We start from the raw sequence: 17,491 nt of genomic DNA, 5'->3' as shown, positions 1-17,491 counted from the left end.
GACAATAACACCACGACACATTTAAAACTAAAAATAATGACTTTAGTCCTAATTTATTTGTTGGTCTTATTGTTGTTGCATGCCTTCAAGTCATTTTTGATTTAAAGTGAACCCCAAGGCAATCCTATCATAGGATTTCATAGCAAGATTTGTTCAGAGGGTGTTTAGACAGGCTTCCCGTGAGGCAGAGAATAACTTGCTCAAGATCACCCAATAGATTTTCATGGGAAGGAAGGGATTTGAACTCTGGTTTACCAGGTCTTACTACAAGACTCAAACCTTCAGGCCATGTTGGAGTCCTCATATATTGAAAATTGTGAAGGCTACAAAAGACTTTAATAATAATTACAGTATATCATCTAATTCATTCATTCACCTAATCACTCTGACATCTTTGTTTGCAATCCAATTTCTCTCAGTGCATTATAAATATCTACATGTGAAGATATGCTGCTTCAGCACTGGTCAAAGCATATGCAGAATAGTAATATTGCATAAGAAATGCCAATGACTAGTTTGCCGTTTATCATTGTGGAATGACAACCGCAAAGTGAAACTGCAACCCACAGCGAGTAAACACAACACACAATTTTGCTGTATGCCCAATTCTGCTTATGCTCCAGACTGCAGAAAATATCTGTTGCATTTTAGTGACTAATTTACCCCACAAACATAAGTGAATCTTGAGTGTGGCCTTGTCCCTAACGGAACACCAGATGATACATTTTTGAGTAATTCCCACTGATTGCATGCGGAATTCAGCCAACGTGGTCAATACTGTGAAATACTGTTGTCTTCTTTGACAAAGAAGACAACAGTATGTTTGTGGTAGAGACCATAGCCCTTTCTTCTACCAGTTGCCCATAGCATCCTAATTGTGCCATCATCAAAATGATCAGAACTATTTACAGAGCCTTAATTGAACTATATTTATTTATTTACTTTATTTATACCCTGCCCTTCTCACCATGAAGGGGACTTTACAAACTATGGCAAAAATTCAGTGCCACATTGTGCACATAACATAAACATAGCAAATTAAATTATAAAATGATCAAAGCATATAAATCATTAAAACACATATAAATTAAAACATATAAAACGGTAAAACTGATTAAACATATAAAGCATCGATTCATGATTTCCAAGCTTCAAGTTTCCCATGGAAAGGTAAGACCAAGCAGGGGAAAATCCTGTTATTATTTTAGATATGTGTCTGCATATTTTATCAGGTAGCTGCAAATAAATCAAATAGATAACATTTTTTTCAACACAGCATGTATGTAACAGTTGTCACTGAAAACTGAAAAATCAAATATCATATGGATTTGTATAAATTAACAACAAAAAGCATTATTATCTGAAAATGTGTTCAAGGCAATAGAGGCACAACTGATGATTACATTCAGGTCATTCTGTGCCTGCCTCCATTAACATACATGTAGGGATAACATGCAATCTCCTGCTGAACAGTAGGCTTGGGTAACCACGGAAAAATTTGGTTCTAAACTCGTTTCGTTTTTAGGGGGGGCCCTTGCATTTCGTTTTTTTAAAGAATTCCGAAATTTTCCTTTAAAAAAGTTCGAAATATACGAAATTTCGTAAAATTACGAATCGATTCGTTAATGGCGGATGCGATTGTGCAATATGCTAAAAAACCCTCCAAATGGGACAGGAGGAACTTCTGAAGCTTCCCTCTCCCTCTGTTGTTGACTGTTGGTGTGATAATTTATTTTTTATCACTGATAAAACAAACAACAACTATAAAACTTGCACCAGACATACGGAAATAATTACGAAACAATTACGAAACAATTTCGAAACAATTTTGAACCAATTACGAAACAATTACGAAACAATACGAAATAAATTGGAAAAATTGTTTCAATTTTTAATTACTCCTCACAGTAGTCCTGCATGGCTCAATATTGGATCGTAAGCTAATTTAAATACGAATTAATAACGAATTACGAAATTAACGAACGAAACCGCCCAAGCCTACTGAACAGTTATAAATTGTGAACTGATAAAAATAACTTCAGTCTTAAAATTGCCGATTAGCAAGTTTTAGAACTGCTGAGCCACGTGATGATTTAGAGAAAATGATTGTCTGTGATACAGTTTTCTAAAATGTTTCACATTGTCAGTGCCAGGCTCTTTATATAAATATGGTGGTTAGACTCAGTTAGATGTTTGGATTTGAGTAATGACAATTCTTCCTTTTGTCCACTGCTACACAATAAAATCTCTTAAATGTGCCCATTATAAAGAGTGCTAGGTATACCTACCCTTGTCCTCTAAAATAGGTCTTTATTTCATTCATGCAAACAAGAACAAATCATTTCATATATTTTCAAGAAATAAATGAAACTATTTCGTTTGTATAAACATAGCAGGTTTGTGGTATGCATTCATATATACTATATAATTCATATCTGCACAAATCATTTCTTTAACATGGTATTATTCAGTGAGAGAATATTGTCAACTAATGAATGCAATTTTAAAAGGCAGTATAAAGAAGTACATATTTGTATACAGGGGACAAAAAGTAAGATAAAAAACAAAACAAAAATGATTTGAAAGGACACTGAGCTGGGTAAGAAAATTGCTCATTTTGTCAAAGCTATTGGGTTTTTAAAGAAAAGCACATGATATCTCTGTGTGTGTGTGTGTGTGTGTGTGTGTGTGAGAGAGAGAGAGAGAGAGAGAGAAATGTCACTGAATAGACAGCTTACAAATATTCTGTAGAAACCCATTCAAAAACCATGGTCATCTATTTGCTGGATTCTATGAAAATATTGAAGCTTAGATTGTGGAAGGTAACTGCAAAACTGTATTCTTAGGTCCCATCTATACTGGTCATTTAATGCCATTCTAAACCAGTATTTAAGAAAGCAATTTCACTGCGGAATTTCATTTTGTCATGCTTTTCTAGTTTAGCTAGGTTGTTTTGAATTCTGTTCTAATCTTACGATGTGTTAGCCATTTCTTCCAGGTTTGTACCATTTGCTAACTTGATATGGATACCCTCCATTTATCTATGTTGTTGCTAAAAATGACAAAGAGTAATGGGTCTAGGAGAAAACCATGAATTTCTCGGGATTGAAGCCCCACACCCTGGAATTTTTCTGGGGTCATGGCTACATACCAGGCTTGGGTAACCATGGAAAAATTTGGTTCTAAACTCGTTTTGTTTTAAGGGGGCCCTTGCGTTTCGTTTTTTTTAATAATTCCGAAATTTTCCTTTTAAAAATTTCGAAATATACGAAATTTCGTATAATTACGAATCGATTCGTTAATGGCGGACACGATAGCGCAATACGCTAAAAACCTCCAAATGGGACAGGGGGAACTTCTGAAGCTTCCCTCTCCCTCTGTTGTTGACTGTTGGTGTGATAAAACAAACAACAACTATAAAACTTGCACCAGACATGCGAAAATTATTACAAAATAATTACAAAATAATTACGAAATAATTAAAAATAATTATGAAATAAATTGAAAAAATTGTATCAAATCTAATTTACTCCTCACACTATTCCTGCATGGCTCAATATTGGATCGTAAGCTAATTTAAATACGAATTAATAACAAATTACGAAATTAACAAACGAAACCGCCCAAGCCTACTACATACCATTTATTTATTTATTTATCTTGTATACCGCTACTCCCAATTTGGCTCGGAGTGGTTTACAGAAGCAGATTAAAACAATACAATTAGCTTTAAAATAACAATAAGCAGCGAGGATGGACATAGCCCTGAATTGTTCACCCATCAAAAGCTTGTCAGAAAAGAAAAGTTTTACAGGCTTTCTGAAAAGCAAGTAGGTCTCAGATGGTTCGAGTTTCAACCGGCAAGGCATTCCATAAATAAGGAGCTACAATCAAGAAGACTCTCTGCCTAGTAGATGATAAATGATAAGTCCAGATGGTAGGGACTTCAAGCAAATTTTAGTCTTTAGACCGGAATAATCTTTCCAATCTGGGGCTGGTAGGAGGGATAAACCAGAGATTTCCCCACTTAACTTACCAGAGGGAATTGGCTGCATCTGCAGATTCTCTTGGGATTGAGGCTCCACACCAGCTCCAAACCCCAGGATTTTGCAGGGGTGGTGGCTACATGTTATCCCAGGTCAACCATAGGTCAACCTGGGAGGGCTTCTTGCCAGCCCCCAGCTGCCTGTTTTCCCACTAAACTTACCAAAAGAGATCTGGCTGTATCTTCAGGTCCATTGGAGAAGTCTCTTCATGCATCAAAATGATGTATTGGGTGCTTTAGAGAGTTTAGTGGAAAAATAGGTCTGGGAGGGGAGGTTGAGGTGCCATTCTGCTCCTTCAGGCTCTTAGAGCCTGAAGAACCAGGATGGCAATAGGGGTTGACCGCCCATATCATGGAAGGCAATCCCAAGAGTCAATCCCCACAGTCCCAGCACCTGGATAGATTCAGACATTGCAGTTAAGGTCTAGAATTTCCCAGGTATTTTATTAATCCAGAGTAAACTGGGAAATCCCAGTTTACTCCAGATTAATCCAGATTAATCTGAGGCATCGTTTGGACACCTCAGGTTAACCCGCAACCCTTCACAAGTTTTGGGCCTGTGTAGAAGGGCCCTTAGTCTCCCAGCAGATTATCAGGATAACCGAAATTCCTCATAACTACTGGTTCTTTCACTTTGAAATTCCTGAGATTTGATTCTGAAAAGATCACCTCTTACTTCTGTTGTTTTCATAGGAGCACCACATACCACACGATCTCTTCGATCATCCGGGGAGGCCCTGCTCTCGATCCCACCAGCATCGCAGGCATGATTGGAGGGGAAGAGAGAGAGGGCCTTTTCGGTGGTGGCCCCTTGACTCTGGAACTCACTCCCTAAAGACATCAGACAGGCTCCAACTTTGGCAGTCTTCAGGAGGAACTTGAAGACATGGCTGTTCCAGTGTGCCTTCCCGGAATAATGATTCCATAGCACTTTGTCCTCCAAAGCACTTTACATTTTCTAAGTCTACTCATATGCCCTTTCACAAACACCAGTATCACCTTCGGTTCATGTCCCAGCATATTTCCAATTTTAACTTTATATTTGGCCTCCCTTCTGTTTTTAATTGTGTGTTATTTTATTGATAATGTTGTTTATCTTATTGTCTATGTTTTTTAATTGCTTGTATTGTTGTTGTTTGGGCTCGGTCTCATGTAAGCCACACCAAGTCCCTTGGGGAGATGGTAGCGGGGTACAAATAAAGTTAATAATAATAATAATAATAATAATAATAATAATAATACCATTGTTCATGATTGTTACAGGGTTGGATGTTATTCTAAGGTACTGTATAAAGAAACATAGGACAGGAAAAAGGAATTTGTACAAGATGTTGGGAAAATCTAAGCCCCATTTTGTGAATGTAATACATTTATAATAATACATTTATATAACTCAATTTTAAAATGTTGTTTTATTTGTTAATTGTCGAAGGCATTGAATAGCTGCCTGGTTTTGAAGCAGCCTTGAGTCTCCTCTGGGCTAGAGAAAGGCAGGGTAATGTCATAAAGAAATAATAAAAAATAAATGGCAGTTTACTGCTGTATCTACAGTATTATCTCTGCTCTGGACCAAAGAGTTGAACATTTCTTAAGATGAATTAAGTCTATTGCTACTCCTCCCAGGATGTCTCTAAGTATCTTGATGATTTCTTATAGCAGAACAATTTCTTATAGTAATTAAGGACCTCATCACTTTAAGACCGGGATTTGTCACACATCATGGCAAATCCAGCAGGGTTCGGAGCCTATCACCCCACATCACCCGGCTACCTCCCACCGGGGGAGGGGGCATCCACTGCCCACTTGCCCCCCATTGTTGCCTATTCATAATGGGAAGCCTCCCATGTTGCAGTTGCAACAGCTTATGACACTTCCTCTTCATTTGTGCCACGGAGCCCCCCGCCCCCAAAGTAGACCTACATCACGGCTGGCCCTGGCTGCAAGTGAAGAGGAAGCATCATATGACAGGCAATTTTGGCCATCTGATGAGATCACAGGGCTTTCATTGATCTTCTAAGATTAAAGAAATCTGCTGGCAATGATAAATGAGACACAACACCATATCTTCTGTGTGTCCCTGCTTTAAAATACTCTTCCTGTCTATCCAGTCAACAAAAATACAATTAACATTAAAAACATATAAAAAGTACTCCAAATAATGATAGGTCCTCAAAAATAAAAGGTTGTAGTCTCCCTCCCTAATGGATCAACTTTTTAAACAATATAATAACCCCCTCCTCAATAAAAATAAGTTATGTATTGTCGAAGGCTTTCATGGCTGGAATCACTAGGTTCTTGTGGGTTTTTTCAGGCTATAGAGCCATGTTCTAGAGGCATTTCTCCTGACATGTCGCCTGCATCTATGGCAAGCATCCTCAGAGGTGTGAGGCAAGCATCCTCACACCTCTGAGGATGCTTGCCATAGATGCAGGTGAAATGTCAGGAGAAATGCCTCTAGAACATGGCTCTATAGCCCGAAAAAACCCACAAGAACCTAAAATAAGTTATCTTTGTGAAATAAAGGACTAGAAATTCTTAATTTAAAACAGTAAATTTGTTTTATTTTGGCTGGGGAAAAGACAACATTAAATGATTGTTTATGCTCTGATAACATTCTTATTCAAACTAAAGTAATAAACTTCAATTCTCATCCCCCTAACTCCAATTTATGCTTTAAGAAACAACACTGTGAAAGAGAAGAGAAAGCAAAGTACTTTATCTTCATTAATTTAAATCAGAATGCCCTTCAAGAAGAATGAGATGTAAAATCAAATAAATGTTAATTTTCCTGCTTCTTAATTGGCATATGCAACTTGTAAATATACTTTCCGAACTGCTTTTACATTGCAGAGGCATAGAACACAACTTTGGGCTAAGGAGATAGATGTTCAGGCATTGAGCATGAAAAAAGATTAGTGGGCAGTAAATATTTATATATTTAATACAAGCAGTGTTATTTATATATTTAATATAGGCAGTTGCAGGTGCCTGAATATTGTACCTGCTGTAAACCTTTACAACTTAAAAGGCATAGTGAGGTCAAATCTTATGCTCTCTTGTGGCAAGAGATTTACAGAAAATCTCTGTAAATCTCTTGCAGCTATTTCCCATGTTCGAAATCCCATGAGAACATTGAAACTAAAATTGATTTTTGAATATGAGCCAGTGTGGCCCTTATATTAATTTAAGAATACTAAGACTACTGTTAACTAATTCATTATTTAATTTGTAACAGTAGTGGTTAACATTCTAATACATAAATCTATATAAATAAAAATAATGTTCATTTGTGGTATTCACAGAACTCACAAACCAGTGGGCGAATTGACACCAAATTTGGACACAAGACACGTAACAACCCAATGTATGTCCTTCACTCAAAAAAAATTTGATTTTGTCATTTGGAAGTTGTAGCTGCTGGGATTTATAGTTCACCTACAATCAAAGAGCATTCTGAACTCCATTGATGATGGAATTGGACCAAATGTGGCACACAGGACTCATACGATCAACAGAAAACACTAGAAGGGTGTGGTGGGCATTGACCTTGAGTTTGGGAGTTGTAGTTCACCTACATCCAGAGAGCACTGTGGAATCAAACAATGATGGATCTGGACCAAACTTGGCACAAATATTCCATATGCTCAAATATGTACACAGGTGGAGTTTGGGGGAAATAGACTTTGACATTTGGGAGTTGTAGTTACTGGGATTTATAGTTCACCTACAATCAAAGAGCATTCTGAACCTCATCAATGACAGAATTGGGGCAAATTTCCAACACAGAACCCTATGTTGTTGTTGTTGTTATTTCGTTCAGTCATTTCTGACTCTTCATGACTTCATGTACCAGTCCACACCAAAGCTCCCTGTCGGTAGTCACCACCCCCAGCTCCTTCAAGGTCAATCCAGTCACTTCCAGAACCCCCATGACCAACAGAAAATACTTAAGGCCACCCAGTCCAATTCCCTTCACCAGGGCAAAAAAAATGTAATCAAAGCCCTCCTGACAAAGAGCCATCCAGCCATAGATATAGATAGATAAATAGATATGATTCACAAAAACATGCACACACATAGTATGATAGATGTGAAAGGGACCCCTAAACAAGGACTATTCTATGTTGCATGTTCCAGAGTAGGCCAAGCAGACAATCTCTACATCATCACAAGCATAAAGAAATTACATATATTAGAAACCAACACTTTCTCTTTATTTTCCAGATCACCAGACTGGGCCACAGCAATGCGTGGCAGGGGATGGCTAGTAAATAAATAAATAAATAAATATGTAAAGGTCCTTCCAAATGAACTAAGTTAAAAATAAAAAGAATGTCATTACTCAAAGACTGACATACTGCTTATACTCTAGTGCACTACTTTTCAACCTGTGGGTCCCCAGGTGTTTTGGCCTACAACTTCCAGAAACCCCAGTTAGTTTATTAGCTGTTAGGATTTCTGGGAGTTGAAGGCCAAAACATCTGGGGACCCACAGGTTGAGAACCACTGCTCTAGTGTCTTACTTTTGTAATTCACTTTGATTTTGATTATGGCCAATCTCATTCTCCAGGAAGACTTTGAAAGAACATGTTTCACAACACCAAGGTGCCTGTTCCCATTTCTTGGTTGCGAGATGTAGGACAAGGCCTTTTACAATGATTTTAAAAGAGGCTTTTGGGGAATACATGTGGAGAAAAGAATTTTTAGAGGTAGGTAGAACTAGTATGTTTGTTTGGCGAGTTTTGGAGGGAGGTAAGAGAAATAATTTGAACAGGCAACCATTGTAGACATGCTAGCATCAGAGTGATACCTCATCTATCTATTTTGATGTTTTATTACAGGAACTGTGGTACTCTGCAAAGGCTGAAGTCTTGAATAAGGGCAGACCAATAGCTGGAAGAAACAATAACCACCTGAGATATGCAGGTTTGATGGCCAAAAGCGAGGAGGAGCTGAGGAGCATTCTAATCAAGGTGAAAGAAGAAAGTGAAAAAGCTGGGTTGCAGTTAATTATCAAAAAACCAAGATTCTGGCAACTAGTCAAACCAAATCATTTATTTTGGTCATTGACCAGCACAGGAAATAGAGTCACATTTTCATACAAACTTGGTATGTTTGGTACATTAAAAATATAAATATAACTACTGAAGCACAATATGGGTGAGGGAGCGGAAAGGAAGGGGAAACAGGGTAAAAACATACAATGCCCAGATCCATCACCCAATTGTAGTTCAAGAGAAGAAGATTACTGGACACACAGTTAACTTTTGGGACTAGTCATTCCCTGACGGATTTTGTATGCTACTGCACAGAACTTTGCAACATTGTAGGTTGTAGCTGCATTAATGTCTGCAAGTAGCATGGAGGTATAAAATTGTCCTGAATGGCCTGGGTGCTTGTATAACAGAGGTAAGATAAGCCTGGCACGGATATCCCTGTAGAACGGGCATTGAAGGAGCACTTGTTTTATTGTTTCTACATGACCCAAGTCACAGGGGCAGAGTCTCTCTGGGAAAGGGATCTTCCGGTAGCGGCCTTCGAGTACATCTGATGGGAGAGCGTGGCTTCAAGCCAGGGTGAAAGCCCTTCGATGAAGAGGAACCTCTAAATTTGTTAAATATGCCGTAGGGGAGGCAAGATATTTGCTGTCTTCATTGATAAGGAAGGTTGGAACCGAGGCCAGATCTAGTTGTCATTCTGTGTCTGTGATACGTTGTTTAATAAGTGCTTTGGCTTGATTATAATCCATAGAGAATAGTAGACCTGGAGAAAATCCCAATGAGGATATTTTTGCTGCTACCGCCTGCTTCCATGTGGATTGAAAGTCATCCTTCATGGTTAGTGGGGCAAGACCAAAGGGTGCATGAAATAGTCTGAGCCAGAGGTTGAGTATGGCCACCCACACCCTGGCCTCCACTCTCATAAAGCCCGTCTCTAGTCGCAGGGTGGCATTAGAAACGCATTTAGGGACCTGCAAGGCTGATCTCAGAAACTTTGACTGAACCAGCTCTAATGGCGCAAAACTGGGGAAGGGGCCCAGCTGAGCACATACAAGAGTTGGGCTAATGACTTAGCTTCAAACAGCTTGAGCGCTGCACTGAAGGAGCACATGGCAACCAGACTCATTGATAACTGGCAAATAGAGGGAGAAAATGTGGAGGCAGTGACAGACTTTGTATTTCTAGGTGCAAACATTACTGCAGATGCAGACTGCAGCCAGGAAATCAGAAGACACTTACTTCTTGGGAGGAAAGCAATGACCAAACTCGATAAAATAGTGAAGAGTAGAGACATCACACTGGCAACAAAGATCCGCATAGTTAAAGCAATGGTATTCCCCATAGTCACCTACGGATGTGAGAGCTGGACCATAGGGGAGACTGAGCGAAGGAAAATAGATGGTTTTGAACTGTGGTGTTGGAGGAAAGTTCTGAGAGTGCCTTGGACAGCGAGAAGATCCGATCAGTCCATACTTCAGGAAATAAAACCCTACTGCTCATTGAAGGAAAGGATATTAGAGGGAAAGATGAAGTATTTTGGCCACATAAAGAGAAGACAGGAAATCTTAGAGAAGACAATTATGCTGGGGAAAATGGAAGGAAAAAGGAAGAGGGGGTGACCAAGGGCAAGAGGGATGAATGGCTTCCTTGAAGTGACTGGCTTGACCTTGAAGGAGCTGGGGTGGTGACGGGCGACAGGGAGCTCTGGCGTGGGCTGGTCCATGAGGTCACGAAGAGTCAGAAGCAACTGAACGAATGAACAACAACAACAACAGTTGGTTCATGTACATTCTAACTGGCTGAAAAACCCATACATTAAAGTCAAAGTGAAAGGAACTGCCATTTCTAGCTGACAAACATAATTTGTTGCAGAGCCTCACTCACAATAGAAATGACTTTAATAGTCTCCAAAATAAAATTTCATATAATCAAAACAGTAAGAGAGATGTAGCGATTGGATGTACCTTTATCATCAGAGTGATACCTCATCTATCTGTTTTGAGTTCTAGAAAATGAATTGTGGCACTCTGCAAAGGTTGAAACTCTGGAGAAGGGCATACTAGCAGATTTATGGACACCAACTGGTTGAAGAACCTATACATGTAAGCCAAATGTTGTTTCAAAGTGAGAGGAAGTGCCACTTCTAGATGAAAAATAGAATATGGAATTGATGTTCTCAGTTACTTCTGTCTCCTGTGGTTTACATACAAGAGTCCAGTCCAGAAGAAGACTTGTCCTATATTACTGACAGAGAAAATCCAAGTAAATCCAGAATACTCCTATCTCTTTAGATCTGCCAATCAACAATTCTGCCTTGTTAAGATTCAGCCTCAGATTTTTCGCTTTTTGAACTTTGTATTTAACCACTTGTTCAAGGAATTGATTGATCTTTCTACTTTTCATGTGAATGGAGAAATATTTGAGTATTTCTGTACCCTTCAGAACAAGTCTCATGAGTGAAAGCACAGTTCCACAATATTTTCCTTCAGGACAGCTGGTCAAATATAAGTGAAACCACAAGAGAATGGTGCCCTGAACTGTAAAAACAAATAAAGATTTAACGTTCCACTATATCAGGCAATGTTAAAAATGCCAAGAACATCAATTGAGTCATATCCTATCAAGTCTGCCTGCCAAGACTGCAAAGATCTTTTATTAAGGCAGCCAACAAGTCTCTTTTCCTACTCTTGATCTGAATAATAATTGATACACACCAAGACAATAATCTTCTAAAACTCATGAAGCTATATTTATTTACCAAATAAATATAGAAAATCAACAGAACTTGTGCACCTTCATGTGTTTTGGACTTCTAGACCATTTGACAAGGTGGCTAGGGCTTCTGGAAGTGGGTGTCCCAAACACCAGGAGGGCCACAGGTTGTGCATGCTTGCTTTACTCATTGCATCATAAACGCTTAAAACTGGTGTGAGCTAGGAAACAAAACACGAAACAACTGGCAGCTTGCCTAGCCTCATTTGTGACATCATCCCGATTAACATCTGCAAGGGTATACAGAATTCTGTCAGTGATTTACTCAGAAGAATGAATGTTGTAGTCTAAAGGGTTCTTGATCACAGATATCCAGATGCTAGCAACAGGGATGGAGAAACCATGTAACAAATGTAACATTATAGCCCTGTTGCCCCTTCTGTCATAATGAGCCCCTTTAATAAAACAATATGAATATAACCATAGTTCTTCTTTTTATAGATATTGTTATTCATGTCTCCTCTTTTTCATTCAATCTTTGTTTAAAGGCTTTAAACATAGAAAGTTGTGTAATGAATTTTCACATTATTTCCATGAGCTCTACCATGCTAATTCAGGGCAGAGTTTAGGCATTTCATCAGAGACTTAAATGTATCTCAAATCACAACTAAAGTAGATCCCACTGAATCAATGGGAAATTCTAAGTCCACATGCAATTGAATAGGTGTATTTTAATTGGGACTGACAACTAGGTCTTGGCACACGTAACTGCAGAAAAGAGAATACATAATTTAGTAATATTATGATATATTTATAATCTGTCTACCTGTAATCTCTATTGAACATACACACACATTTTAAATTTTCTGATGTGATTCTTCTTCAATTTCTGATTTAGTTTCATTCTTTAAAGGAGTTCATATAATTACTTTAACTATGAGAATCTAATGGATATTCACCATCACCAAAGCTGAACAAACTTTATTCACATATACCCAATGCACTCTTTCTTTTTCTTTTTCTTACTCATTCTCTGGAATATATTAGGAATCTTCATCAGCTAAATATGACTGAAAAAATGATGGCCCAATTATATTACCAAATACAAGGCTTGATTGATGGGAAAAAAATCGTTCAAAACCTGTTTCAGATCTAGGGGGTGTTGATGGTTTGATTCTAAAGTAACTTCCGTATTTTTCTGAAAAAAATTCAGAACATTCAAAAACTTCTGAAACTTCTGAATTGATTTGTTAATGGTGGACGCGATTGCACAGTACACGGAAAACAGCACTGGCACTGGGGAAAATCCAGGGGCTTCTTTCTCCCTCATTTTTACACATATCTTGATGAAACTTGATATACTGCTATAACACATCCTCCTCTGTTGGCATACCAAAATTTAACATGTTCAGATGATCCACTGATTTTAAAGAATTTTTTAAAACAATTTTAGAAATAATTTATTAAAATAATAATAAAAGAGCTACCTCCTTGAATTTTTAAGGAAATGGCAAAAGGTTATAGGAGATCACTCCCCCCAACTTTCAGACACATTCATACTGTTGGAACTCACCGTTTGTGCAACTGAGGCCCAGCAATCTTAGGAAATGCAGTGTCAAGTCACCAAAACACACCCCAGAAAAAAAGGGAGAGACCCCAATAAAAATAGCAAAGCTTTAGTGGTGAGCAAAAATGACATTTCCAGAAATGACTTTATTAATTTCACCCTCTCCCCACCTCCCAAACAAACTTCTTTCTCTCTCTTTTCTGGCTCCAAACCCTTCCTCTCTCAAAAGCTTCCCTTCTCCCTTGCTTTCCTCCATTTTCCAAAACTCCTTTCCTCTGGCTCCAAACCCTTCCTCTCTTAAAATCTTCACTTCTGCCTGGCCTTCCTCTGTTATAAAAACCTCCTTTCTTCTAGCTCCAAACCCTTTCTTCAACCCCACACCCAACAGCAACAAGCAGCAGCAGTAACAATGATCCAACCTCCCCTCTCCCTTCCTTGGCTGCCAATGAGCCTTCCAGCCATATGCTTCGGTTTATATACAGCAATGGCTGCCAGACTCTGCAAACCCCTCCCCTCCCAAAACATAACCCCTGGTTGGCTGGGAGGCAAGAAGCTTAGGCTTCTCCTCCCAGCAGGATTAGTTGCATTAAAATGCTTCATTATAGTTCCGACTCACTTCTGCATCCCTGAAATAAATCGCACAAGCCAAATAGAGACTATTGGAGACTACAGCCTCACGGAAATGTGGTAGAAGTCCCTTTGGAGGGCAAAACCCCCCATTTTTTTCCGAATAATGCCACACCTGAGCAAACCTATCCAACCCTACCAAATACTGTATTACAGCCTTACAGTTTGACCATGATTGTCTCAATTATATTCAGCTGAAGAAAATACAATATTATTTGAATTCACTGAACTTTTAAATCAATACATTGTGTAAAAATCAATCAATTATTTGTAAGGTAATTCTGTTTGTAAGCTTCAGTTGGACTTCTTTTCTCTCCCTTCCAAAAACCACATTTATTTCAAAGCCAAGCGAATAAAGCATGATGGGCAGTTCTTCATTAGGGAAATAGTGGTTAAATATGTGCAGTTCACATCTAACAGCAGAGAAGAAACAACACCTCTCTCAATAAGTATCAAAAAGAATATCACTTTTTAAGAACACAGTAAAGGAAAGCAAACTTTCACTATGGGTAAGTGTATCCCACTTTCCGTGATCTTTTCAAGATATGATTGCTGAAAGGATCTGATTTATCTTAGATCTGGAACCACAGTTATAAGGTCTCCAACTGTGGGTAACAACATTGTGGAAAAGAAGATTCAAGAGCATAGTAATGTATGTTAAAATTGTGAACACCATGAAGTAAATCTTGATTGAATTATTTTTTTTAGTTCATATATTAAGAAATGAAGACACAGACTACAGGAAGGTCATTATACCACACTTCATTCTCTAGTCCTTCACACATGCATGGATCTGTAGAGCAATAAAGACATGCTACGAAATGACTCTCTGAATTTTCTTAGAATACAGATATAGACAACATTTGTTTCAAAGTTAAATTCTGAAAATGCAATTTGAATGGTTTCTCAACTGTTTCAGATTTGCACAGAAGGAGCTTTGAAAAGATAAGGATGCATTATCATCATTTTGAAAATGAATCTGCCATCCAAAATCACATTAGTGTTGTTCATTCTCCTTTGCAGAAATGAGCACATAACTCACTTGCAGTGGGTGAATCTTTAGAGAAGAAACACCATAAAATTTTCGATATCCTCTAGGGCAAATGTCTGCATGGGGAAGATAGTGAAGAATTATAGGATAGATGAACCCTGAGCAACCTCCTCATTGATGATATGTAATTACCTGCCATCCACTAAGACTGTAGCCACTAACAAAAAAAAATATTCGTTCAATTTGATGTAATGGATACAACCCATCTGGAAGCTTTACAATGCTTAAAAGAACCATTTATCTTCAAAAAGCAAATCTTTTAGAATTAGAAAAGTACTGATACATTTAACTAATAAAACATAGCCATTGCAGAAAACAAAATGTCATCCAAGCAATCTCCAAGTCAATCTTTTTGTGTCTAGGAGTTTGGTGTTAGTCAGCATTGAATAAAATAAATAATATATCAGTAAACAAGTAGTAGTCATGTTTTGTCATTGATAAATGTTGTGAGAAAGACAGGAATGTAATTAGAATAATATATGAGGACAACCTAAAATTAACTTTAAAAAATAAAAATTAGCCTCAGAAAAAAATGAGCAGGGGGCACAGTGCACAGAGGATAGCATTTGGGTGTTTACGAGTACAAGTTTGCACAAAAATTATGAAGTTACAGTTCTATGCTACCACAAAGATGACGTACTATAATATCATACATAAAATCGCTCAAGCAGGGAGATTTGAAATGGTAGAACAGAAGCTCTCCGAAGCTCTAGGTGCTCTTACTGCCTATTACAGGAAAAACCAGCTGATCCCCAACCCATCTAAAACACAGACATGTGCCTTTCACCTTAAGAACAGACAAGCATCCCGAGCTCTGAGGATTACCTGGGAAGGAATCCCACTGGAGCATTGCAGTGCACCCAAATACCTGGGAGTCACTCTGGACCGTGCTCTTACCTACAAGAAGCACTGCCTGAACATCAAGCAAAAAGTGGGTGTTAGAAACAATATCATATGAAAGCTGACTGGCACAACCTGGGGATCACAACCAGACACAGTGAAGACATCTGCCCTTGCGCTATGCTACTCTGCTGCTGAGTATGCATGCCCAGTGTGGAAGACATCTCACCACACTAAAACACCACACTTAATGAGACATGCCACATTATCACGGGGTGTCTGTGCTCTACACCACTGGAGAAATTACACTGCTTAGCCGGTATTGCACCACCTGACATCCGCCAGGAAGTAGCAGCCAATAGTGAAAGGACCAAGGCAGAGACATCTCCAGCTCATCCCCTGTTTGGGTATCAGCCAGCACGTCAATGACTTAAATCTAGAAATAGTTTTCTAAGATCTATAGAGACACTCGCTGGAACACCTCAGCAAGCAAGAGTCCAAAAGTGGCAGGCTCAAACCCTCAACCTCAACCAATGGCTGATACCAAATGAGAGACTCTCCCCTGGGCACACAGAAAACTGGGCAACTTGGAAGGTGCTGAACAGTCTGCGCTCTGGCACCACAAGATGCAGAGCCAACCTCAAGAAATGGGGCTACGAAGTGGAATCCACAACATGCGAGTGTGGAGAAGGGCAAACCACTGACCACCTGCTGCAATGCAACCTGAGCCCTGCCACATGCACCTCCTTGCAGCAACACCAGAGGCACTCCAAGTGGCCAACTACTGGTTAAAGGATATTTAATCAACTACCAAACTCACAAAATTTGTATTTTGCCTGTTTGTTTGCTTTGTTCTGTTAGAAATGTAATATAGTTGACTGGTTGCCCTGACACGACAAATAAATAAATACATAAAATATTTTCATAAAATCACATTTAACCTGGTAATGTTCAATGTGAACAAATAGGTCAGAAATGATGTGGCTGGAGACTGCAAATCAACAATTTCCTAATTATCAGGAAGGGAGTGCAAGTTTAGGTCATAATGAATCAATATTCTGTTGGAAATTTGCCTATTACATCAAAGTTACTTCAGATCCAAGAATAAATTCTGGCAATGAATACATATCATTCATTTGTTTTGCTTTGACTACTGTCTTCCCAAATATATCATAAGCCTGAAAAACACCTGGTTTCATCAATATACTTCTCAGTTTTCTCCCACCTCAGCAGACACAAAGAAAAAGAGAGAGCACGAAAGTTGTACATTTATACAGGTCATGCCCCATATTGATCAGTCAATTTGGCTATAACATCCTGCACAGCAAGAAAAAAGAAAAAGGAAGCAAGAAGAACCAAATTACCTTCAGTTCATTCCCATGTTTTTAATGTTGCTGCTGTTGTCCATATGTCCAGGTGATTTTGTGAAAGTGTGCAAAACCCTTTGATCCATTTTTGTTGAAGTGATCTGGATGCTGTTTACTCCTCTGAACTCAGAGTTCCTGTAATGATAAATCACGTGGAATTCAGAAAGATGTTGATGATTGAGGAGGGTAAGGAAATGATAAAGAGAGTCCCAAAATCCTTGCAGCTTTGGGAAATTTTCAAGGAAGGACCTGGAAGAGCTTTTGACATCACATTGCAAATTT

The 17,491-nt window shown here is 38.6% G+C and overlaps 1 protein-coding gene across 4 annotated transcripts in view; it reads right to left on the bottom strand.

Moving 5' to 3' along the window:
- PCDH15 (protocadherin related 15) overlaps nucleotides 1–17,491 on the bottom strand; it is a 1,134,710-nt gene that overhangs the window by 739,420 nt on the left and 377,799 nt on the right. For all 4 annotated transcript variants that reach the window (XM_067465706.1, XM_067465711.1, XM_067465710.1 and 1 more), the window contains exon 4: nucleotides 17,207–17,344. The gene's annotated coding sequence lies outside the window, so the exon portion shown is untranslated. The remainder of the gene's footprint in view (nucleotides 1–17,206; nucleotides 17,345–17,491) is intronic.

Source organism: Anolis sagrei, chromosome 3 (assembly GCF_037176765.1).
Source record: "Anolis sagrei isolate rAnoSag1 chromosome 3, rAnoSag1.mat, whole genome shotgun sequence".
Taxonomy (NCBI): domain Eukaryota; kingdom Metazoa; phylum Chordata; class Lepidosauria; order Squamata; family Dactyloidae; genus Anolis; species Anolis sagrei.
The sequence above is the reverse complement of the archived record's forward strand: the minus strand, read 5'-3'. Positions and strand labels throughout refer to the sequence as shown.